Here is a 27,344-nt window from a genome sequence, read left to right on the forward strand (position 1 = left end):
CAGCAAAAAAAGAAATGTCTCTTTTTCAGGACCCTGTCTATCAAAGATCATTTGTAAAAATCCAAATAACTTCACAGATCTTCATTGTAAAGGGTTTAAACACTGTTTMCCATGCTTGTTCAATGAACCATAAACAATGAATGAACATGCACCTGTGAAACGGCCGTTAAGACACTAACAGCTTACAGACGGTAGGCAATTACAGTTATGAAAACTTAGGACACTAAAGAGGCCTTTCTACTGACTCTGAAAAACACCAAAAGAAAGATGCCCAGGGTCCCTGCTCATCTGCGTGAACGTGCCTTAGGTATGCTGCAAGAAGGCATGAGGACTGCAGATGTGGCCAGGGCAATAAATTGCAATGTCCGTACTGTGAGACGCCTAAGACAGTGCTACAGGGAGACAGGACGGACAGCTGATCGTCCTAGCAGGGGCAGACCACGTGTAAAAACACCTGCACAGGATCGGTACATCTGAACATCACACCTGCAGGACAGGTACAGGATGGCAACAACAACTGCCCGAGTTACACCAAGAATGCACAATCCCTCCATCAGTGGTCAGACTGTCCGCAATAGGCTGAGAGAGGCTGGACTGAGGGCTTGTAGGCCTGTTGTAAGGCAGGTCCTCACCAGACATACCGGAAACAACGTCGCCTATGGGCACAAACCCACCGTCGCTGGACCAGTCAGGACTGGCAACAAGTGTTCTTCACTAACAAGTCGCAGTTTTGTCTCACATGGGGTGATGGTCTGATTCGCGTTTATCATCGAAGGAATGAGCGTTAAACCGAGGCCTGTACTCGGGAGCGGGATCGATTTGGAGGTGGAGGGTCCGTCATGGTCTGGGGCGGTGTGTCACAACATCATCGAACTGAGATTGTTGTCATTGCAGGCAATCTCAACGCTGTGCATTACAGGGAAGACATCCTCCTCYTTCATGTGGTACCCTTCCTGCAGGCTCTTCCTGACATGACCCTCCAGCATGACAATGCCACCAGCCATACTGCTCRTTCTGTGTGTGATTTCCTGCAAGACAGGAATGTCAGTGTTCTGCCATGGCCAGCGAAGAGCCTGGATCTCAATCCCATTGAGCACGTCTGGGACCTGTTGGATCGGAGGGTTAGGGCTAGGGCCATTCCCCCCAGAAATGTGCGGGAACTTGCAGGTGCCTTGGTGGAAGAGTGGGGTAATATCTAACAGCAGAAACTGGCAAATCTGGTGCAGTCCATGAGGAGGAGATGCACTGCAGTACTTAATGCACCTGGTGGCCACACCAGATACGGACTGTTACTTTTGATTTTGACCCTCCCCTTTGTTCAGGGACACATTATTCAATTTCTGTTAGTCACATGTCTGTGGAACTTGTTCAGTTTATGTCTCAGTTGTTTAATCTTGTTATGTTCATACAAATATTTACACATGTTAAGTTTGATGAAAATAAACGCAGTTGACTGTCAGAGGACGTTTCTTTTTATGTGTTGCCACCCTAGGGTCATGCACTACTCTTTACACAGATTTAGAACTTTTGTTATTCAAAAAGATAAAATTCCGTCAAATACCATCATACCATATTTAAAAAAAATTAAATACCATTTTATTATATTTTGGCCATTGCGCCCAGCTCTTTATGCTTGACAGAAGTTATGTTTTTGTAAACACTAGAGATCATGGGATACACCAAAGTATGTGGACACCTGCTCGTCAAACATCTTATTCCAAAAACATTGGCATTCATATGGAGTTGGTCCCCCTTTGCTGCTATAACAACCTCCCCTCTTCTGGGAAGGCTTTCAACTCGATGTTGGAACATTGCTGAGGGGAATTGCTTCCATTCAGCCACAAGAGCATTAGTGAGGTCAGGCACTGATGTTTGCTAATTAGGCCTGGCTCACAGTCGGTATTCCAATTCGTCCCAAAGGTGTTCGATAGGGTTGAGGTCAGGGCTCTGTGCAGGTGAGTCAAGTTCTTCCACACCACACACTTGACAAACCATTTATGTATGGACCTCGCTTTGTGCATGGGTGCATTGTCATGCTGAAACAGGAAAGGGTTTCCCCAAACTGTTGCCACAAAGTTGTAAGCACAGAATCGTCTAGAATGTCATTGTATGCTGTAGCGTCATTATATGCTGTAAGATTTCCCTTCACTGGAACTAAAGGGCCTAGCCCGAACCATGTAAAATAGCCCCAGACCATTATTCCTCCTCCACCAAACTTTACAGTTGGCACTATGCTTTCGGGCAGGTAGCATTCTGCTGGCATCTGCCAAACCCAGATTTGTYCGTCGGACTGCCAGATGGTGAAGCGCGAGAACGCATTTCCACTGCTCCAGAGTCCAATGGCAGCTCTTACTTGTTGGAAAGGTGGCATCCTATGACGGTGCCACGTTGAAAGTCACTGAGCTCTTCAGTACGGGCTGTTCTACTGCCAATGTTTGYCTATGGGGATTGCATGGTTGTGTGGTCGATGTTATACACCTGTCAGCAACGGGTGTGGCTGAAATTGCCGAATCCACTAATTTGAAGGGTTGTCCACATACTTTTGGTCATGTAGTGTATTTGTTTCACTTATAGTTTCCGGCTGGATTTCCTTTCTGCTGAGGCTAGGACGTCTAGGAGCTTAGAGCATGTTAAGGATAGATGTACTCTCCAAGAGAGCTCAGAATGGGCCTGTGTGCGTCGGCCCAGACCTTTATGTAACTAAGCACTGTGCTGGATACATAAGCAGGTCTTCTACTGCTTAATGGRGGGATGAGGGCAGAGAGAGAAAAAAGAGATATAGAAGCAAAGAGAGGAGGGGGGAGTGAGAGAGAAATAGCAGAGAGCGAGAGAGAGAGGGAAAAGGGGCATGCCTCCCACCGCGGCATGGCAGCAGTTATATTCTCTCCCCTTAATCCTGGTTTTAAACCTCTCTCTGATTTACTAAAGCAGATTATTGTTGTTTTCCACTTCTCGTCCAGCACTCCGGGTCTGACCATCCGATGTGCCATTACCCTTTGTAATGTAAAACCAMCCTCATCTTCCACTGCCATCAGCAGACTGAAAATCTTCTTATCTATCAATATGTCAAACTCTGGAGGAGAAAAAACTAAGAGAGGCGTGAACRAGAACTCTCGCCCCCTCTCCTCAGCGTGCTGTACGCCTCTCATCCATGCCCTGAAGGTCCTCTTCTCCGTTCCCCTGGTGCTACAACTGCAGCTCAACTCAGCCTCACCGTCCCAAAAATAGCCCACCCATCCTCCCAGAAATTACCATGTCCTTCAAAGTCATTAAAAACCATTATCTGAAGCCTTCATGGCATTCCATTTCTGTGTTGGGAGTGATTCGCTGTGCGCTGGTTAAATGGTGAAGATGATGGAGGACATGTTTCATAATTGTAATTCCTGGCAGTGGCGGGATTTTTTGTTGTTGCCATTAGTTTTTCCATTGAACTGAAGTTCAATTCCATTACCTAAGAATACCAGTCTGCCACTCAAATTCACAGGCAAACTCCTTTCTCAGGGATATGCCTCCAGTTTCAGAATAAGAAATTAACGGGCAGTAAAACAAAGATGCTCTAGAGGGCTTAATTGAATATGGTCTGAAATATGCACACCATCATTTTAGAGTAAAGCATTATGGACATATCCTTGATGGCCAAAAAGCCAAATTTTTGTCTAATCTGACCAGAGTACCTTTATAGGGTTTATAGATGTATAACCAGCTTTCAGCACGTAGAACGACAATCAACTATCCATTATCATTGTATTCACTAGGCTCCAAACGGAAGAAAACTGTTTCCCTAAAACAGGGATGGACTACGTGAAGTTGTTCAATAAGAAATGCTTGTTTTAGTTTTCCGTTGCAAAATGTTTTGCTACATTTTTCTAGGGTATGTACTAATGAATATGACCCTGGTATCTGTGTGGTTACCTGGCAGGAATATAAGCTGAAACTGGACCTGGCCTGGATGTAGCCGGTCTTATGGCAGGATCCCGATGTGGTTCCTCATCTCTGGACACACCTCGAGATCTGTGGTTGCTCTGCAATACAACAGACAACAGTGCTGTTTGGTTAGGCCCTGTACTAGTTAGTAGTTAGTTAGGGCTGCTAACTCAACGGAGAGCCCATTCAGTAAGTTAGAGCGGTATTATGTCTATGACAACACATTTCACTGTTGACATTGATCACCAAGCTACTGCTAAAAACGGCATTCATCAGTTTATGAATTTGTTGTATACATTTTAGATGGCTGGGATACTAAATCAACTATAAGAGGGCAGTCACAAAGCAAATTTCAAGGTGAGTGTACAGTACAGTGCACAACGGACTCCTGGGGATGTCCCTTTGTTACAGTGTAGGTATTTAATGCGGAAGTCAGAGAGGGGACTGTGTGAGTGTATGGGTGACATGAACACAAATTGCCTGGTAGGTACTGCTGTAATGTAACAACGTCTTCGTTTTCTCCCAACCAATCACATACAGTGGCTTGCGAAAGTATTCACCCCCATTGGCATTTTTCCTATTTTGTTGCCTTACAACCTGGAATTAAAATATATTTKGGGGGTTTCTATCATTTTATTTAAACAACATGCCTACCACTTTGAAGATGCAAAATATTTTTTATTGTGAAACAAACAAGAAATAACACGAAAACACTGAAAACTTGAGCGTGCATAACTATTCACCCCACCAAAGTCAATACTTTGTAGAGCCACCTTTCGCAAAAATTACAGCTGCAAGTCTCTTGGGGTATGTCTCTATAAGCTTGGCACATCTAACCACTGGGATTTTTGCCCATTCTTCAAGGAAAACTGCTCCAGCTCCTTGGTTGTGTTCCGCTGGTGTACAGCAATCTTTAAGTCATACCACAGATTCTCAATTGGATTGAGGTCTGGGCTTTGACTAGGCCATTCCAAGACATTTAAATGTTTCCCCTTAAACCACTCAAGTGTTGCTTTAGCAGTATAATTAGGGTCATTGTCCTGCTGGAAGGTGAATCTCCATCCCAGTCTCAAATCTCCTTAAGACTGAAACAGTTTTCCCTCAAGAATTTCCCTGTATTTAGCGCCATCCATCATTCCTTCAATTCTGACCAGATTCCCAGTCCCTGCTGATGAAAAGCATCCCCACAGCATGATGCTGCCACCACCATGCTTCACTKTGGGGATGGTKTTCTCGGGGTGATGAGAGGTGTTAGGTTTGCGCCAGAYATAGCATTTTTATTGATGGCCAAAAAGAAGCAACATTTTAGTCTAATCTGACCAGAGTACCTTCTTCCATATGTTTGGGGAGTCTCCCAACATGCCTTTTGGCGAACACCAAATGTGTTTGCTTATTTTTTTCATTGAGCAATGGCTTTTTTCTAGCCCAGCTCTGTGGAGTGTGCGGTATAAAGTGGTCCTATGGACAGATACTCCAATCGCCACTGTGGAGCTATGCAGCTCCTTCAGGGTTATCTTTGGTATCTTTGTTGCCTCTCTGATTAATTCTCTCCTTGCCTGGTCCATGAGTTTTGGTGGGCGGCCCTCTCTTGGCAGGTTTGTTGTGTTGCCATATTCTTTCAATTTTTTAATAATAGATTTAATGGTGCTCCGTGGAATGTTCAAAGTTTCGGATATTTTTTTATAACCAACCCTGATCTGTACTTCTCCACAACTTTGTCCCTGACCTGTTTGGAGAGCTCCTTGGTCTTCATGGTGCCGCTTGCTTGGTGGTGCCCTTTGCTTAGTGGTGTTGCAGATTCTGGGACCTTTCGGAACAGGTGTATATATACTGAGATCATGTGACACTTAGATTGCAAACAGGTGGACTTTAATTAACTACTTATGTGACTTCTGAAGGCAATTGGTTGCACCAGATCTTATTTAGGGGCTTCATAGCAAAGGGGGTGAATACATATGCACCTACCACTTTTCYGTTTTTAAAAAGTATTATTATTATWWTTTTTTTCATTTCACTTCACCAATTTGGACTATTTTGTGTATGTCCATTACATGAAATCCAAATAAAAATKTATTTTAAATTACAGAGTGTAATGCAGCAAAATAGGAAAAACACCAAGGGGGATTAATACTTTTGCAAGGCACTGTAGCTGACCCAATTTCAGGGGGATCCAACAGATGGTAGTGCTGGTGGCGAAGAGTTTCCTGACGTAGCTGTGGTGATATAAATGAATGCCAACCCAGGGAATTCTCCACGCAGCCTAACGACACACACACACAAGCTCCCTTCTCAACAGCTCCACTCAAGTGACTCAGTTTTTTCCATCATGTCCATTTTCTTCAGGGATACTGAGGTGAGACGTCTTGAACCCGCAGCGAAATTATTTTGTCAGGCGCCACCGAACGGGCGCACTCCTTAGTTTTTCCTTTTTCCAACTATGTGACCCACTTTGAATAGGGGGTCAAACAGATGGCTCTTCTCCCAGAGACAAGGACACTCAGGGGTGTCGAAGCAGCCATCTTTACCCGAGCCAAATGACAACCTTCAAACTGCTCTCCCAGGAATTCAAAGACCCATAATCAATTATAGCCATTTCAGATTTAAATTGGATAGAGCAGTCTAATGAACTCATCATTTTGTGGGTGAAAGCAGAGACATATGACGAGATCTCAATATATACAGTACCAGTCAAAAGTTTGGACACACTTACTCATTCAAGGTTTTTTCTTACATTTGACTATTTTATACACTGTAGAATAATAGTGAAGACATCAAAACTATGAAATAACACATGGAATCATGTAGTAACCAAAAAAGTGTTAAACAAATGAAAATATATTTTAGATTTTAAATTCTTCAAAGAGCCAACCTTTGCCTTGATGACAGCTTTGCACACTCTTGGCATTCTGTCACCAGCTTCATGAGAAATGCTTTTCCAACAGTCTAGAAGGAGTTCCCACATATGCTAAGCATTTGTTGGCTGCTTTTCCTTCACTCTGCGGTCCAACTCATCCCAAACCATCTCAATTGGGTTGAGGTTGGGTGATTGTGCTGGCCAGGTCATCTGATGCAGCACTCCCTCACTCTCCTTGGTCAAATAGCCCTTACACAGCCTGGAGGTGKGTGTTGGGTCATTGTCTTGTTGAAAAACAAATKATAGTCCCACTAAGCGCAAACCAGATGGGATGGCGTATCGTTGCAGAATGCTGTGGTAGCCATGCTGGTTAAGTGTGCCTTGAATTCTAAATAAATCACTGACARTGTCAACAGTAAAGCACATTCACACCGTCACACCTCCCACTCCATGCTTCACGGTGGGAACCACACATGCGGACATAATCCGTTCACCTACTGGCGTAATATCCATTGCTTGTGTTTCTTGGCCCAAGCAAGTCTCTTCTTCTTATTGTTGTCCTTTAGTAGTGGTTTCTTTGCAGCAATTCGACCATAAAGGCCTGATTCACGCAGTGTCCTCTGAGCAGTTAATGTTGAGATGTGTCTTACTTGAACTCTGTGAAGCATTTATTTGGGCTGCAATCTGAGATGCAGTTAACTCTAATGAACTTATCCTCTGCAGCAGAGGTAACTCTGGGTCTTCCTTTCCCGTGGCGCTCCTCATGAGAGCCAGTTTCATCATAGGGCTTGATGGTTTTGCGACTGCACTTGAAGAAACGTTCAAAGTTCTTGAAATGTTCTGCATTGACTGACCTTGTCACGACTTCTACCGAAGTCGGCTCCTCTCCTTGTTCGGGYGGCGTTCGGCGATCGACGTCACCGGCTTTCTAGCCATCACCGCTCCATTTTTCATATATCCATTTGTCTTGTCTTGTTTCCATACACACCTGGTTTTCATTTCCCCAATCAATCTACTTGTATTTAACCCTCTGTTTCCCATCATGTTTTGTGTGTAATTGTTTCATGTTATTGTGGTGTTTTATTTTGCGCTTTACTCTTGTTATGTTCTGTGTTTTGAGCGCATTTGATTTATCTAGTGCTCTCGTTTTGGAACAAAAATAAAGTGCGCCTGTTTACATCACTCTACTCTCCTGCACCTGACTTCGCCTCTTATACACTCGATGACAGACCTTCAWGTCTTAAAGTAATGATGGACTGTCATGTCTCATTGCTTACTTGAGCTGTTCTTGCCATAATATGGACTTGGTCTTTTACCAAATAGGGCTATCTTCTGCTTTAAGAAAGAAAATCCACAAATTAACTTTTAACAAGGCACACCTGTTAATTGAAATGCATTCCAGGTGACTACCTCATGAAGCTATTTGAGAGAATGCCAAGAGTGTGCAAAACTGTAATTAAGGTAAAGGCGGGCTACCGAAGTATCTCAATAACAAAATATATTTTGATTTGTTGAAAGAAAAGCTCTTGAACGAGTAGGTGTGTCCACACTTTTGATTGGTACTGTATATACCGTATATATACTATGGCTCTAGGTAAAAGGATGACCGATTACTGTATGTTCTCTAATTACGAGGCATGACTCTCCATAAAACTAACTCTCTAACTCTCTAACTACTCAACACATTTTACTGCACCTATCCGGTGTATGTGACAATAAAGCATATCGGAAAGTTTTCAGACCYCTTGACTTTTTCCACATTTTGTTAAATTACAGCCTTACTCTAAAATCTACACACAGTACCCCATAATGGCAAAGCAAAAACAGGTTTTTAAAAATGTTAGCAAATGTATAATAAAAATAAATAAATAAATACCTTATTTACATAAGTATTCAGACMCTTTGCTATGAGACTCGAAATTGAGCTCAGGTGCATCCTGTTTCCATTGATCATCCTTGAGATGTTTCTACAAATTGATGTCCATCTGAGTCCACCTTTGGTAAATTCAATTGATTGGACATGATTTGGAAAGGCACACACCTGTCTATATAAGGTCCCACGTTGACAGTGCATATCAGAGCAAAAACCAAGCCATGAGGTCGAAGGAATTGTCCGTAGAGCTCCGAGACAGGATTGTGTCGAGGCACAGATCTGCGGAAGGGTAACAACACATTTCTGAAGCATTGAAGGTCCCCAAGAACACAGTGGCCTCCATCATTCTTAAATGGAAGAAGTTTGGAACCACCAAGACTCTTCCTAGAGCTGGCCGCCCGGCCAAATGCCCGGCCAAGCAATCGGGGGAGAAAGGCCTTGGTCAGGGAGGTGACCAAGAACCCGATGGTCACTCTGACAGAGCTCCAGAGTTCCTCTGTGGAGATGGGAGAGCCTTCCAGAAGGACAACCATCTCTGCAGCACTCCACCAATCAGGCCTTTATGGCCAGACGGAAACCCCTCCTCAGTAAAAGGCACATAACAGCACGCTTGGAGTTTGCCAAAAGGCACCAAAAGGACTTGAGAAACAAGATTCTCTGGTCTGATGAAAACAAGATTGAACTTTTTGGCCTGAATGCAAAGCGTTACGCTGAAGGAAACCTTGTACCATCCCTACGGTGAAGCATGGTGGTGGCAGCATCATGCTGTGGGGATGTTTTTCAGCGGCAGGGACTAGGAAACTAGTCAGGATCGAGGGAAAGATGAACGGAGCAAAGTACAGAGAGATCCTTGATGAAAACCTGCTTCAGAGCGCTCAGGACCTCAGACTGGGGCGAAGGATCACCTTCCAACAGGACAACAACCCTAAGCACACAGCCAAGAAAATGCAAGAGTGGCTTCAGGACAAGTCTCTGAATGTCTCAAACATCTCTGGAGAGACCTGAAAGTAGCTGTGCAGTGATGCTCCCCATCCTATATATGAACTGACACCCATCGTTCATGACTGGATAAGTTCATGTTTATCAAAAGGGTATTAGACAAGTATTATATTCTAATACGCTCGACCAGTTGGGGTTTAGTGATAATGCCCATGACTGGTGGATGTTTAATGCGTATACAGTTATACTAGTTAAAGTGCTAAGGCACATACATTTTATGGTGGAATGATATTATAATTTTTGATGAGGCTTGTTTCGGCTGATAGACTTCCTTACAATGTCGTCTGGTTAAGGTAAAGCTGACTGACTAGAGTGCTCGCACCCATTTTATGATAGAACCCATGACTGGTGAAGGTTTAGTGCTGAAGGTGACGATGGATAGACTGGGTATCAGTCTRTTTGTGCCATCCTGCCACTCCTTGTCATTCAAAACAGATCTGGGACCAGGATTTCCCATAATAATAATAATTGTTAACATTCATGACTTGTTAAGGTTTAGGCCTCTACTAACATCCGTCACTAGTCAAGGTGACAATGGCTATACTGTAGCGGTGCCACTTTCCATCCCTTGCACGTACAGATGGCACACTTGGTGAAACCCCATGTGGCCCAAGGCCTGATGGTATACCCTAAACCCCAGAAATAGTCTGGGTAATTACCACCACCACTACCACAGCCATGTCTCCTTTCTCCTGGCAATGTCAAAAGATAAACCCTAAATCAACCAACTCAAGAGAGGGCAATTGCAGAATGTAGAAATGTCTWGGCACCTGTATTCTCTATTTTTAGGAATCTGCCGGCTTCGATTCAAAAGTGAGGCGGTGGAGAGAACAACTATTAATTCTGGAGGAAGAGGAGCGGCGTCAGAAACAAAAGACATTAATCAACACAGCCTCTCTCCTCTAGGTGAGAGGAGGACGGTTGTGCATACAGGAGGTATTGTTATACATAAATGGGGGAAGAAAGAGGGAAGGAGGTRGTTTTAGGAAAAGCACATTGTCTGCTTTGTCGTCTTTGACTCCCCAGCAGGTGTTAGTGGGAAATGGTTTTCAATGTTTGGCTTTGATTTGGTGTTTGAGATGAAACATGCTGTCCCCTGAAATATGTCAAAAGTGGTTTATTGTGTAACTCTGKTTGGTGTTACTCTCGCATTTCTCAGAAATTTGTCAACGACTGTTATTCTAGGCTATATTTGAATGGTTGGCTCAAAAGTTAAGTCATATTGCGTTATTCTGGTTGGTGTTGCTCTTGCTGTTCCCCAAAAATATTTCAAGTGCTGTACACAGTATATTACTACTTTAAACCATTGACTAAAAAGCAAAAGTAACATATTGTATGATGCTAGTTGGTGTCTGTTTTTGGGGACATGGGGGGGTAAAAGCTGTCATTTTCGGAGTCGCTGTCATCAAATCATCACGTGCACTTTGTGCGCTCCAGCTTCCAGATGGCAGCTGCCACAAATCCACCCTCGCTCTATGACGTGTGACACAGACACGCAGGTGGAGAGACATGCCTGTAAATGTTATTGCTGGCAGAGCTTTCTTAACCCTCTGCATAATGTCTCACATTCATAATAAGAAATGATTTGCTGTTGTTCAATCCCATATCTAAAGCAGAGGGGATTGAGATCTCAAACAGCAAGAGCAGAACCAGCTTATCCAGCGTTCTTTGACCCCATCCAATTCAGTAGTCCCAGGGTTTTGGGGGTTTAAGTGAAGCCTAATACATTTCCATGCCATTTGTTATGTTATTGAATATTATGTACTGTATATTCTGGGTTGTCCCCATCTTTGCCGAGTTACATGTGAGGAAAGCTTGAGTAAGTGCTGCCGTGTGATTGCATGGGATTTCCGTKAGCTGTTTTTCTGTAAAAACAGAATTTTACACATGCTAAATAGGACAGTGTCAGAGTAGTACTCAGAATATGCAACAGCAGCTACAATCAAATTCTATAAATGTGTCAAATATGAACGGCATGAAAAGTGTTATTACACTGCATTCGTTTTTAAGGAGACAGCTATGGAGGGACAGAGAGGAAAGGCAGAGGCAGGATTTGTAACACAGTTGTCAGCACTACTACTAGACCTGACTCCGGCACAGGCCTTGTCTTTTTTTTCTAATACAAAACTATTTAATAAGCAAACTGCAAAGGTCTACTGTATATAACGTGAACGAATGACCCTTTCTGACCAATTGACGGACCCATCTGCTTTGGACTTGGCTAAGCCACCCACATAGGCACGCACACAGCCGTCCCTCGGACTCCAATGGATATCTGTGAATGAACGAGGCCCCCGCCAATCAAAACTAGTGCCTGGACATTTCCAAGGTTAAGCCAGAGTGACGTTCTTCTCATTAGTCTTCACACATTATATTGTAAATATTGAGTAAATATTATTTTACTGATTACATCACTCCAAATTCTCAAAGCACGAGAGGTAAGTTGTTTTGTCATAAATGTTGGCTTTGGTTGAATATGCTTTTGGTCTTACTGTGAGTTTAACTGTAACTAGCAGAGTGTAGGCCTAGTGTTAGTTCATGAGGGAAATCTTACCGATTCACAGGTTGGGTTGGAGAACTTGATGTGGAAGTCCATCTTAGCMTCCCCTGGAATGGTGGGTGTGAACAAAATCTCTAGTTTGACACTTTCAAATGGGCCCACCTCCCCTCTCTGACCTAGGCTTAAGAGGAAATCTTAAGGGTACAGGTCACAACAACAGTCACATCATCAAGTGCAGCATCAGAGGTGTATTTATTAGTGCACGCCGTAGCAAAACATTTTGCAAGGGAAACAATATCTTCTTATTGGACAAATTCAGATGGGTCCCTCCCTGTTTCGGCCTGTTTGCTTCTGTTTGGTTCCTAGTAAATACACCCCCCGATTAAATATTTGTAGAGCTATTTTTAATGCAGTACCCTACATCGCACGCGCACACGCGCGCGCACACACACACACACACACACGGCAGAGGGAGCAGCAATGCACCATTACCCCCAAGAGAGGAGTAATGAGCCCTAAACAAGCCCACAACTACACAGGGCCGCAGGGCACACATGACATTAGTGCATAAACACACCATGAGATGAGAGAGAGATGAGAGAGAGATGACAAAGGCAGACTTCTATCACTACAGAACTAGTGAGGATGTGTGTTTGTGTTAGCATGAAGACGGCTGCTACGTTGCTTTAATGTTTTATACATTTGTTCATATCTGATAATTCACCATTTTACCCAWTCACACAAAAAGACAAAGGCAGACTTATATCAAAACAGAACTGAACAGAGAAGAGGGGAAGAAAAATGGAAGAAAAGCTGTATCAGGAAGACAACACAGGGTAAMATTTACTAAACGTTTTTTTAACTTCTGTTCTTCACTCAACATTCCAGTCTCTTCTACAAAGGACTGGTGCTGTAGCATTGTCATTCTGTCTCAGTTTTGATCTGGTAGTGTGTACATATGACACTATATAATAACTAGACCAAGGGATTCCTATAGCAGTTGTTCAAAGGCACTGTACTTCTCCGATGGTGATGTCACTGCCTCCTGTTGCTCTGAGGCCTCGCCTCGCTGTGTCTTCCTGAGGCAGCCTCCACACCCCCCAGGGTCTCTAACACAGCAGGTGTCTGGGCCCCTGATACCACATACATATGTACACATGAGCGCAGAAATGACACACCCCACACACACTGCACCGCAMGCACGCAYGCAAATAAAAAATATATTTAACATGCTGAGTAGAGAGATGTTTCATTTTTATACATCAAAGAGCCATGTGTTTTATTTACCTGACTGTTTGGAGTTCTCCTGTGTCTTGTGATTAGGGTTGCAAAGGCAGGATATATTACTGGAAATGTTTGTTTATCACTAAACTACTCGAATATTTCAAGGATTTTATGTAATCTATTAAATCTAATAAATAATCTAATAATCTAATAAAGACATTTAGTAGCCCTTTTGGGTACTTCAGATTTGTACAGATGTCTGTAATCATCTCTGGCCCTCTGTGTGGTCTTATCACATGTAAAATACATGAAATAATTACAGTTTTATACAATTGCTAGGATCCATTTCTCAATACTTAGGTCACTTTTTCAAAACTCTTCACACAGTTCTCCTAACCAACTTTCAGCTTGGTACAGCAGTTCATTTCACATCCAAAATGCACTAAAACTACCAAAACACTTCATACATCTCTCAAATCAACTCAATCTTCCATAACAATAGCAAAGGTTGTCACCCAACAAACACACTTTGTCACTCATAAAACAATGACCTAAAAATCACGTTTCATTTTGTTCGCTTTATTGTTTTGTTCTTTGAGTTCTCTTCCTAATAAAAGGGATGGAAACATATCACGCTGCATCTTGGTCCAATCATTATGACGATCGTGACAGAAGATCCCACCACAAACGGACCAAGCAGCGTGGCCAGGAGGAGCAGACATCCTGGACATGGGAGGATATCTTGGACGGTAAGGGATCCTGGACATGGGAGGAGATCCTGGCTGGAAAGGAATGCATTCCATGGGAGCAGACGGAGGCAGCGAGGGAGAATCAACGACGACKCCGGGATTCGCAACCACGACGGAAGCCCGAGAGGCAGCCCAAAAACATTTTTGGGGGGGAGGCACACGGAGTGGTCGGCGGAGCTGAGGGGTGAACCAGAACCTGTCAGGGAGTCGAGTGAGGAACTCGACAAAAGATTCCGGAGAGAGGTGCTGGCGTTGAGAGCGCTGCAGAGCGGGCGTGCTGAGGAGCAAGACACCAGTCTGGTGTTATATGCACCAGTTTCACGCATCTGGCCTCCAGTGCGCCTCCCCAGTACGGTACGTCCTGTGTCTCCTCCACGCACTCGCCCTGAGGTGTGTGTCAMCGTTCCGGTACAATGTGTGCCGGTTCTACGCACYGTGTCTCCAGTGCGCCCTCCACAGCCCAGTGCGTCCTGTGCCAGCTCCTCGCACGTACCGTGCGAAGGTGGTCCTCTGTCCAGGATGCATTGTGCCAGCTCTACGCTCCAGACCTCCAGTGCGCCTCCACGGCCCAGTATATCCTGCGCCGGCCATACGTACTGTGTCTCCAGTGCGCCTTCACAGCCCAGTACGTCCTGTGCCTCCTCCCCGCACTCGCCCTGAGGTGCGTGTCATCAGCCCGGTGCCACCTGTACCGGTCCCACGCATCAGGCCTCCAGTGCACCTCCACAGTCCAGTACGTCCTGTGCCTGCTCCTCGCGCTCGTTCTGAGGTGCGTGTCACCAGCCCGGTACCACCAGTGCCGGCTCCACGCACCAAGCTTCCAGCGACAGTTCCCAGTCCAGAGCTTCCGGCGACAGTTCCCAGTCCAGAGCTTCCGGCGACAGTTCCCAGTCCAGAGCTTCTGGCGACAGTTCCCAGTACCGAGCGTCCGGCGACAGTTCCCAGTCCAGAGCTTCCGGCGACGTTTCACAGTCCGGAACCTCCTATGACGGTCCACGGTCCGGAACCTCCCGAGGCGGTCCGTGGTCCGGAGCCTCTGGCGCCGATCTGCGGTCCGGAGTCCCCGGCGACGATCTACGGTCCGGAGTCCCCGGCGACGATCTACGGTCCGGAATCCCCGGCCACGATCTACGGTCCGGAGTCCCCGGCCACGATCTACGGTCCGGAGTCCCCGGCCACGATCTACGGTCCGGTTCCTCCGGCGACGATCCACGGTCCTGTTCCTCCGGCGACAATCCACGGCCCGGAGCCCCCGGCGACGACCCACGGTTCGGGGCATCCAGCGACAACTCACGGTCCGGTTCCTCCGGCGATGAGCCACGGTCCGGTTCCTCCGGCGATGAGCCACGGTCCGGTTCCTCCGATGACGTGTCCAGGAGCGGAGTGGGTACTTCGCCACGCACCGGAGCCGCCCCCGATGTTAGATGCCCACCCGGAGGGTACTGTCACGCCCTGACCATAGAGAGCTTTTTATTCTCTATGTTGGTTAGGTCGGGGTGTGATTAAGGGTGGGCTATCTAGGTGAATGATATTTCTATGTTTCCCTGGTATGGTTCCCAATCAGAGGCAGCTGTTTATCGTTGTCTCTGATTGGGGATCATATTTAGGTAGCCATTTCCCCATTGTGCTTTGTGGGATCTTGACTAGGTATAGTTGCTTGTTGGCACTATTTTGAGCTTCACGTYTCGTTTTGTTCACTTTATTGTTTTGTTCTTTGAGTTTTCTCTTCCTAATAAAAGGGATGGAAACATACCACGCTGCATCTTGGTCCAATCATTATGACGATCGTGACAATTACACAATGTTTTCTTTTGTAAAATGTCTTTACAAAACAATAATGACACYTCTCTACTGTTTAGAATTCACTGCAGTATATGTTACAGGAATTAATCCGACATGATGCAATAAGCTTCAATATGTTCTATGTCATTTTATGGCATTGAGTGATTCCAAAATACAATAATTTGTATATACACCATCTACCGATACAGTAGCAATGCTAGTCAACCCTGTCTTCTGCGGTTGTGTAACAGCAATCCATCAGAGGATATTGCTGAACACATTGTGATGTTGGCACCCCTCTGGCCCGGGACATCCACTGCGGCTCTTTTCCCAATCACATTACTTCCTCGCCGCCGTGTTTTGGCCAAGTTGAAACCAGCCTCATCCACAAAGATGAATATGTGGGGTGTTTGCCTGGCTTCAATCTCCATGACTCTCTAAAATAAATCCACAAGCCAATATAAGAGTTAGGCTATTACGGTAGTTTACATTATACCTAAAAACATGCCATTGTGTGCCTCTGCCCTGTTTGGTTTTGTTCAAAACTAGTTCTGTATTTTATAATCATCTTACCTGGACATATTGGTTCCTGAGTTGCTTGACTCGTTCAGAGTTCCTCTCAAAGGGGACAGTGTACACCTGCTTCCTCCTGACTTTATGTTGTTTCAGGACCCTAGAAATAGTTGTTATGCTTACATTGTGAATATTTCCAAATGTAATGTTGTCTGCCAACACTCTGTCCCAAATCTCTGTGAGTTTTATGCCATTGTTTCTGATGACCATATCAACGAGCAGTGAAAATCCTACCTCTCCCGCCTGTTGGGAGAGGTAGGACAGTTGGTAACTGTTGGGTCCTAAGCAGAAATACAAAAACAATTACACACAAGTGGGTTTGGAGGCTTTGCCAAATTTACTTCTGTAATGTGCAGTTTAGCCAGATGCCCTTGCAGAATGCACATCTTACCTGTTGTTTTGCCAGAATTTTTTCACAATACATGCCACTGACCAGCCTCTCTCATTGATAGCAATGATTTATTACATTGTCGTGTCTTTGGCATCATTAAACTGAAGACTTATTTATCAAATGACTCTCTGTAATTATTATTATGCGAATAAACTGATTAATCATGTAACTGTAATTAACTAGGAAGTCGGGGCACCAAGGAAAATATTCAGATTACAAAGTTATAATTTTCCCAATATAACTTTCAGATATTTTAATATCTGATCAATTAGTCTTCTGATTAATGAATCATTATTTACCTCATGTTAGTCTCATTCCAAACGTCGTAAATTGTTGGTTATCTGCACAACCCAGTCTTCACCATGAGTCACCCATACATCAATTGTCTTAAAATATTTATTTACTAACTAAGTAATTCACAGAAATGCATAAACAAACAGTAGATAGTTACAAGGAAATGATAACGGAGTTTCCCTAGTGGGATAAACCGGTATCGCGGCTTGGTGGACAAAAAGGGAAGTGGGGGTCAACTGAGATGAGACACTACAAAGTTGATAATTATAACAATTGAAATGCTAATCCTTTGCACATGAACGCTCACTCATTCGGGAATAACTGCAATCAATATATATCGGGATCTCTGTTGAAAAGTTTGTTTCTGTTGGAGAGTTTGTCTGCCCTCTCTCTGTCTCTGTCGTGGTTAGAATGGATAGTTCAGAGTGACATTCATGTGGTGTGGTTAAAGGATTCAGCCCTCTACTCAAACCTTAGGTTTATGGTCTCCTCTCAAACATTGGCCCTCTCGTTATCGAGGTAAGCTGGTCTGGTGATAGAAAACCCAGGTGGGGGTTTTATTCGGAAGAGCAGAAAAGGGCCTGTCCCAGGATGCCTGACCATAATTGTGCTCATGGGCCCAATGATTTAGTTAAACTCCAAAAGGAATTGGAGTTTCCTTCATTAAACAGTCCAAAATCCACATTACACAATTTCACAAACAGTATCATCCTCACTCATTCATCTTATACAGCAATTAGATGTAAGCCTCATATCTGAGGCTATTGTATAAACAGCGTTATGGTCATGTAGCCGTATTGTCTCTCATGAGTTTCACAAAATTGTACCAAATGGACCAGTTCGTAGCTGGATTCTTCACCGATCTTTTATACCTTCTCCAGAACATAAATGTTGTTCGGACCTCAAGTTCTGTGAGGTGGAAGAAGTTCCTTTGTTCTCTCTATGAAAACTCACTCTCTCTCTATACTGTCTGGCCATGAGGCAGGATCTTCCCTAGGAATTTACGACCTCTCTCTGACCATAGCAGCCTGGGTGTGGGAGACAGAGAGAGGGGGGTGGTGCTCGCTGTACCCAAAGAGGGCAACGTCATGACAACATGATCAATTATAGTAGCCCTAATCTCATCTGAGACTACAGCTCTTGAGCTTCCTCTCAGTCTTCTTCCACCACGCATACGTACTCCTCTCCTTCTCYCTCTCCCAGCCACTCTTCTTCCTCTGTCAGCCACTTCTCTATCTCAGGCTGGGTCCATGTTTACATTACAGCATTGTCCCCTTGTATATAGATGGTAATGAAATTGAAAGACTAACACCTGGGTAGGTGTTCAGCTACAATGGGAATCAGCTGTGGCTGGTCTAATTGTTTTGATTGCATTTCATTTTTTAGATTTGGAATATATTTCAATACGGTATTACTGTAGAAATGTTGCTGTCTTATTCAATTTTGTGTTATGTTAGGTTTTGAACTTAAGTTTAACAGTTTTGAAAAGAGTTTGTTAACATGTGCAAATTGACCTGTAGGTACATAAWAAAATAATGAAATTTATAAAGATGTGGTCATTGAATGCATTTTGTGACAAGCAATGAAAAATTATCCACAGTTTAGCCCACAGACTGCTGTTGTGCTCACTGTGTGAAGAGTTTTGAAAAAGTGACCTAAGCATTGAGAAATGGGTCCTAGCGATTGTAAAAACTGTAAAACTGAAATATGTAACTATTTGGGTGACCCAACCAAATTCACATAGAATTATGAGTTATGCCATTCTCATTGAGAGCAAGTCTAAGAAGCAATATATCTGTTCTATGTGCACTATTTCAATGCTTCTCATGCTTAAATTTCGATTTTGAGTCTTTTACTTTCGGTTTTGTACACCAGCTTGAAACAGCCGAAAATACAATATTTKTGGTTAGGGAAGCATCAAAACTTACAGAATGATTACCTGGAGGAAAATGGGTGAGGGTCATGCTTTTTCAATTTCAGTCAAGGGGAGGGTTTAGTATTATTTTTAAATCTAGTCCAGGGGAGGGTCGTGTACTTTGTAATTTATGAAATGTAAATATTTCTCAGTGTTTTAGAATTAGTCGCTTATTAGGCTATATATCAATGTGTGCCTAATGCCACCCCTCATCTCTGATTCTCCGCTGGGCGTGCAATTTAAATAGCTTGCTACTACTATAATTATTTTTKATTAAAAACAATATGTTTCTTGCCCATGATGTATTTAWCAGAGTTATTGACCTCACAATAAGCCAGATTCGAGTAACTTACATTGTGGTGCTGAAACTTGAAGCAGCAGCCGAGGCACACACAATCAATCGTAAAAGGACAGCTCAGTAGAAACATTTGTCTCCATTTTAATTAGACTTTATTAACAACAAGAGAGAGGGCTTTGAGTTGGAGCCAATTTCTTCCTATTTAAGAAATTTAAGAAAGCCTACTTGTTTGACAGAGCTGTTAAGTTAAAACCAAGACTCAATTTTAATTTAAATGTAATTTATTTCACCTTTATTTAACCAGGTAGGCCAGTTAAGAACAAGTTCTCATTTACAAGTGCGACCTGGCCAAGATAAAGCAAAGCAGTGTGACAAAAACAACAACATGGAGTTACACATGGGATAAACAAACATACAGTCAATAACACAATAGAAAAATCTATGTACCGTGTTTGCAAATGTGGTAAGATTAKGGAGGTAAGGCAATAAATAGGCCATAGTGGCAAAATAATTACAATTTAGCATTAACACTGGAGTGATAGATGTGCAGATGATGATGTGCAAGTAGAGCTACTGGGGTACAAAAGTGCAAAAATAAATAACAAYATGGGGATGAGGTAGTTGGGTGGGCTATTTACAGATGGGCTGTGTACAGGTGCAGTGATCGGTAAGAGTTGAGRGGGTATGAGAGGGTATGCYGTAGGTCTACCTTTTATTAAAGAAAATGGCAAAAAGCACAGTCCTACCCCTTGATAGCTTAAGATTTTGAAGAAAATAAAATGGATCCGATTATATAAAGTGATCTATAACAGCGCTTTGGTCCGCAATGCTTTATGCTAGAAACAAGCTGTAAAATACCCGGGAAAGACGTGACCAATGYATATGGGGATATCATTGTTTTGTTTCTTTGACATTCAGAGGCTGACTTTGCTTGGGAAGTAATCTAATTCCTTCACTACCAGTTGATTAAGCTATTAACTTTCTGTACAATAGAATATGTTTAAACCCAGACAGCTTTTAGGGAAACACTTGTGACCTTCTCTCATTGGGTTAAAGGTAGGCCCAACTTTTGAAAGTACCATGCTCAGATTCCTAATGATGTCTCAGATTTAAATATTTGCAAACAGGCAAATATAGTGTAGAGAATYCTTGTACCATCTACCGTTTACCCTCACTTATTGAACAGACCAGAGTCTTTGATATGCAGTTTTAGAATCTGTTCTTTCCCCTGTAAGCATTACATGGCAACGCAGTAATTTTTATAGCGCACAGGGCTGCGGGCCAGACCACCATGAACAAAATTTCATTGCAAACAATACACACTGATTTGGCATGAGAGAAATATGGTAAGTTGAACACATACTGTAGGCCTATCTCTCTGTCCATTATTAGACTGTAATTTCTGTGATTTGTATGGTATTAAAAAAAGATTCCACTAATATGTAAAATTACRTAGAATTGCATGATATTTTTTCTCAGACCTGCAAATACAATGATAGATTCATGCAATRCTTTTACCATAAAGGAAATCTTTCCACCACTGCTTGTCCATGGTGGCCTGGCCCGCAGCCCTGTGAGCTATCAAAATTCCCACGTTGCCATATAATGCTTACAGGAGGAAGAACAGATTCTAAAACTGCATATCTAATGCTCTAGGCTGTAAATGTAGACATGTTCTCTGCTATCCATTTTGTTTGAATTATTATTTTGTGTCTGATTTTCTCCATATAACCCTTATTATAAATAACGTTCACTCCCTTATGGAAAATACTGTATATTTCACAGTGATTTAGATGGTACAATGTTTCTCTACACTATACTTGCTTGTTTTGTCATATATACTGAAATTAGGGAAACTATTAGAATTTTAGCAACCAGGAAATGGATGAGTGATTTCTGCATAGTGCATATTTAAATAAGATGATCAAAAAAATGTAATGACAAAGCTGTAAAACATTGTCCTAAATATAAACCATGAACTTAGTGAATACCACTGGTGTTTAATATCAGGRTTTCTGCATGAAATATCCTTTATATATTTTTTAAACACATTTTACTATGTCAGTATGGATTTTTGGCATCAAACTGGTGGCAGTTCTGAAAAAAGTCAATAGTTGGAAGATTGCCATAGATTTTCCGTTAATTACCAAAATTACTGAAGATTCCGGTAACTTTGGCAAACTACCGGCAGCTTTGCAACCCTACCCGTGATGCAGGGCTTCCTCCTGCCTCAGAGGTGCTGCTATTGAAGTGCTCCTCTCCTGTTGAAGCTACACACACCACACACACACACACACCACACACACACACACACACACACCACACACACACCACACACACACACACACACACACACACACACAATCACTGGCCAGAGAAGTGTCTTATTGGATATATTCAAAATATCGTTGACCATCTGTAATTTTCTCACTCATCATTATTGACGATTCATTTAGAAATATATTCGATTCTTATTTACAATATATTGAAATAAGGAAAACACAGGTTGGAAAGCAAATGGCTCCTGCTGAAAAGGGAAGACACTAATCTGCTGCTGTAGGCTACCCAAATAATTTATCAACTTCCAAATAGTTTTACAAAGTAAAATGGAGAGGTAGGGTTTTGGCACAAGCACAGGCCATTGCCGGCAAGTGAGCTGCACATCTTGGGCGAGTCAATGAAACTGGAAAGCTTTCTAGGACTATATCCCTCCTCATTTGTACAATATGTCTCCACACACACCTAGGCCTAGGCTATTGATGGGTTCAAGAAGAGGATGTTTTTATTGATCTCATATTCTCAGTTTGTCAGTGTCAAAGTAACCTGCCATTTCGATATCTGCGCAGAATTAAAAATATTCATGTAAAATGATGTAGATTTCATGAAATTACAATTTTTTCCCCAGATCCTAGGCTACTAAAAATGATCCCCACGTGTGCAACTTCTGTAAGAGCCTGTAATCTACTGCTACAGTGGGGAGAACAAGTATTTGATACCATGCCATTTTGCAGGTTTTCCTACTTACAAAGCATGTAGAGGTCTGTCATTTTTATCATAGGTACACTTCAACTGTGAGAGACGGAATCTAAAACAAAAATCCAGAAAATCACATTGTATGATTTTTAAGTAATTAATTTGATTTTATTGCATGACATAAGTATTTATTTTTGATCAAAGAAAAACCCCTTACCCAGGGTGTTAAAGAATTCCGCCTCACAGACCTGTTTAGTTTTTCTTTAAAAGCCCTCCTGTTCTCCACTCATTACTGTATAATGCACCTGTTTAACTCGTTACCTGGTAATAAAGACACCTGTCACACACTCAATCAAACAGACTCAACCTCTCCACAATGGCCAAGACCAGAGACTGTGTAAGACATCAGGGATAAATTGTAGACCTGTACAAGGCTGGGATTGGCTACAGGACAATAGAGCAAGCAGCTGGTGAGAAGCACAACTGTTGGCACAATTATTAGAAAATGAAAGAAGTTCAAGATGACGGTCAATCACCTCGGTCTGGGGCTCCATGCAAGATCTCACCTCGTTGGGCATCAATGGATCATGAGGAATGTGAGGGATCAGCGCCAGAACTACACGAGAGACCTGGTCAATGACCTGAAGAGAGCTGGACCCAGTCTCAAAGAAAACCATTAGTAACACACTACGCGTCAATGATTAAAATCCTGCGCAGCCACGCAAGGTCCCCTGCTTCAAGCCAGCGCATGTCCAGGCCCGTCTGAAGTTTGCCAATGACCATCTGGATGATCCAGAGGAGGAATGGAGAAAGGTACTGTGGTCTGATGAGACAAAATAGAGCTTTTTGGTCTAAACTCCACTCGCCGTGTTTGGAGAGAAGAAGAAGGATGAGTACACCCCAAGAACACCATCCAACCGTGAAGCATGGAGGTGGAAACATCATTCTTTGGGGATGCTTTTTGCAAAGGGACAGACAATGCACCGTATTGAGAGAGGATGGATGGGGCCATGTATCCGAGATCTTGACAACAACCTGCCTTCGGCTCAGTAAGAGCATTGAGATGGTCGGGTGGGTTGTCCAGCATAACAACGGCCCGAAAACACACAAGCCAGGGCAACTAGGAGTGGCTCGTAAGAAGCATCTCAAGGTCCTGGAGTCCTAGCCAGTCTCCAGACCTGAACCCAATAGAAAATCTTTGGAGGGAGCCGAAAGTCCGTATTGCCAGCGACAGCCCCGAAACCTGAAGGATCTGGAGAAGGTCTGTATGGAGGAGTGGGCCAAAATCCCTGCTGCAGTGTGTGCAAACCTGGTCAAGAACTACAGGAAACGTATGATCTCTGTAATTGCAAACACAGGTTTCTGTACCAAATATTAAGTTCTGCTTTTCTGATGTATCAAATACTTATGTCATGCAATAAAATGCCAATTAATTACTTAAAAATCATACAATGTGATTTTCTGGATTTTTGTTTTAGATTCCKTCTCTCACAGTTGAAGTGTACCTATGATAAAAATTACAGACCTCTACATGCTTTGTAAGTAGGAAAACCTGCAAAATCGTCAGTGTATCAAATACTTGTTCTCCCCACTGTATATGCCACTACACAAATATGATGATATGCATACAATTCTCCCCAGGCCACCCTCCCTCGCACTCCCTTTCAAATCAAGATGGCACCGTACTGGATGGTTGCCGTTTTGCCTAACTCCGACCCAACTTTGATATTTTGTTGTTCCTTTTTTGTCTACTTTCACGTAATGTCGCTGCTATTATTTTTTTTACAACCGACAAGAACTCATCAGACCGGAAGTTACTTACCCCAATTCCGGCTTCTACTTCGACTCATTTGTCCTGGGCTCTCTCTGTAATTCCAACCCAATTTTCGGGCTACTGAAGAGGAAATGCCGGCATTACAGAGGCAAGAGGGGGGGGATCTTGGTGAGATTAAGGCAAAGGGAAAACCGGCCACCTCTTCCCTCCATTCTACTGGCAAATGTAAAGTCACTTGATAATAAGATGGATGACCTCCGATTGTGGATTTGCTACTAACAGGAAAATATTCTTTGCTTTTCAGAAACATGTCTCTCAGACAAGATACCCTTCACGGCTATCCAGCTCGATGTATTCTCCATTCTACGGGCAGACAGGACAGTGAAGTGGGGAAATCGAAGGGGGAAGGGTTTGCCTCATCAACTCCAATTGGTGTCCCAATTCCAAAATAATGTCCTAGACCACTACTGTTCTACCGACAAGAAAGCATACAAGGCCATCCATTTGGCAAATTCGTGTTTACAAGCAGAAGCTGAAACAGGAAGTACCAGTGATTCGCTCCATTGAGAAATGGTCACCAGAATCAGAGGGTATGCTTCAGGACTGCTTTGCTAGCGSTGATTGGAATATGTTTAGAGACTGGATTAACACAGAGATTGGTCACTAAACTAAAGAGTATGGCTACCGCACACAGAGCTATCGCAGACAACCCTGATGCTACGGCCGAAGACAGGAATAAGTACAAGAAGTCCCACTATGACCTCCGCAGAGTCAATAAACGACCAAAATGACATTATAGGAATAAGGTTGAATCATATTACACAGGCTCCGACACCCGCAGCATGTGGCAGGGGCTACAGTCTATCACGGATTACAAAGGAAGACCCAACCGTGATCTGCCCAACTATGCTTCTCTACCAGACGAACTCAATACATTTTATGCACTCTTTGACTACAACAACATCGAGCCGGGTGTGAGGGCCGTCACCAACCCAGAGGACTGGGTGATCTTGCTCTCTGCGGCTGATGTGAGAAGGGTCTTTAATCAGGTCAACACCCACAAGGCCGCGGGCCCCGACGGTATTACAGGGTGCATTCTCAGAGCATGCGCAGAACAGCTGGCAGGCATATTCATGGTATTTTCAACCTCTCCTTGTCCCAGTCTGTAATCCCCATGTTTTAAGATTACCACAGTCATCCCTGTTCCTAAGAACTCTAAGGCTTCATGCTACAGGTGGTGAGGGTAGGCAACATCCCCTCCACCATGCTGACCCTTAACACAGGGGCCCCACAGGGGCTGATCACCGGCGACGATGAGTCAGCCTACAGTGGTGCTGGAACAACAACCTCCTCCCACCTCAATGACAGCAAGACCAAGGAGCTGATCGAGCACGCCCACATCCACGGGTCCGTAGTGGAGCAGGTAGACAGTTTCAAGTTCCTCAGTGTCCAAATCACCAAAATGGTCCAAACACACATGCACAGTCGTGAAGAAGGCATACAGCTGTACCATTGAGAGCATATTGACTGGCTGCATCACTCCTTGGTAAGGCAAAGGCACCGGCCTCGATTGCATGATGCTACAGAGGGTTGTGCTGACAGCCCAGTACATTACTGGGGCCAAGCTTCCTGCCATCCAGGACCTCTATATCAGGCGGTGTGAAAAGAAGRCCCGGAAAATCGTGAAGGACCCCAACCACCCAAGCCATAGACTATTTTCTCTGCTGCTGCATGGCAAGAGGTTCCGGTGCATCAAGTCTGACACCAACAGGCTCTTGAACAGCTTCTATCCCCAAGCAATACGACCGATATACAACTAACAAAATAGCTACATGGACCGAGTTTACCTTGTATTTTTATTATTGACCTTTTATTTCAGTATCTCTATGCATACTCACAGGGCCCTACACACTCACACACACTGTCACTCCAATACACACACGAACATTCACTCAATCATTTGCTCACTCACACGTAATATGCAAATACATTTGTACTGACTCTACACACCCGCACACCCACTCACATGCAAGCTGTTGCTACTCTGTTTATCTTATATCCCGTTGCCTAGTCACCTTACCCCTAAACATATCTACCTCCATCACTCCAGTATCCCTGCACATGTAAATATGGTATTGAAACTGACTTTCCTCTATACAGTATACTTCCTTTATTGTGTATTTCATATATCTTACTCTTATTTTTAGTGTTTTTTTGTAGATTGTTTTCTAGTAATACATTGATATTGATTAATGCATTGTTGGGTTTTGAATTCGCAAGAAAGGCATGTCACTGTATTTGTGCATGTGAYATTAAAACTTGAAACCTCCCAATTTACAAATTAAGCACTGAACACAGGTAGTCTAGACTCTAGATAACCACCATATCAGTGGAGGTCGGTGCCGTTTAAGATGAGGGAGGACAATAAATGTTTTATGAGCATGGCCTTATTTCTATTACAGCATATTGGATGACTGTCATTCTTATTCCATTCAACCAGCTCAATGTAATATCGATAAGTTTAGGCTACAACATGATACTCAAATGTTCCCTATACTCAGCATGAGGTTGCTACCACCTAGCCTATGACTCAAAGTTTACAACGTAGACTTACATTTTTAAAAAACAAAATAACAGTTTACAACGTCGAAAGAAATTTAAGTAATCAAGATGACAGACATTGACACATTCAATACCACCTTGCACGCTCTTGCCTGCATCTAGCTGATCTAGGGTGTAATCATTAGTCCAACAGTTGCAAACGACAGTTTCTATTGGAGAAACTCAGGTATGTTTATCCCCGCTTCATTCCATTTGCTTCCATTTAAGAAAAAAWTTTCAACACAAAAAACAATATGGCTCTGTTGGAACCTGATGTGGACACCCCTGTGGCAGGGATCAAGGGTAAGGGTCTCATCTGGGTGCTGGTGGAGGAGGCCTTGGACAGGCCCTGAGCCTGGGCCTGGAGCTGGGCAAGGGCAGGAAGAGGGGACCAGGGTGAAGGATGTCCCCAGGGCCCTCCTATTGGTCAGGGTGATAGCCCGGGAAATGGTCTGGCCCACCACGTGGGTGCCAAATACAATGAGGCTGCTGTCCACAGAGCTAGGAGATGCATGACATGAGACACAAAGAAAATGTGCATAAGTACTTGGATGACAGTACACAGTATGAGAGGGTAAATTAATAGAGATGAAGAACTACAACATTGAGCATGTAATACT

This window comes from Salvelinus sp. IW2-2015, linkage group LG7 (assembly GCF_002910315.2).
Source record: "Salvelinus sp. IW2-2015 linkage group LG7, ASM291031v2, whole genome shotgun sequence".
NCBI classification, from domain to species: Eukaryota; Metazoa; Chordata; class Actinopteri; order Salmoniformes; family Salmonidae; genus Salvelinus; species Salvelinus sp. IW2-2015.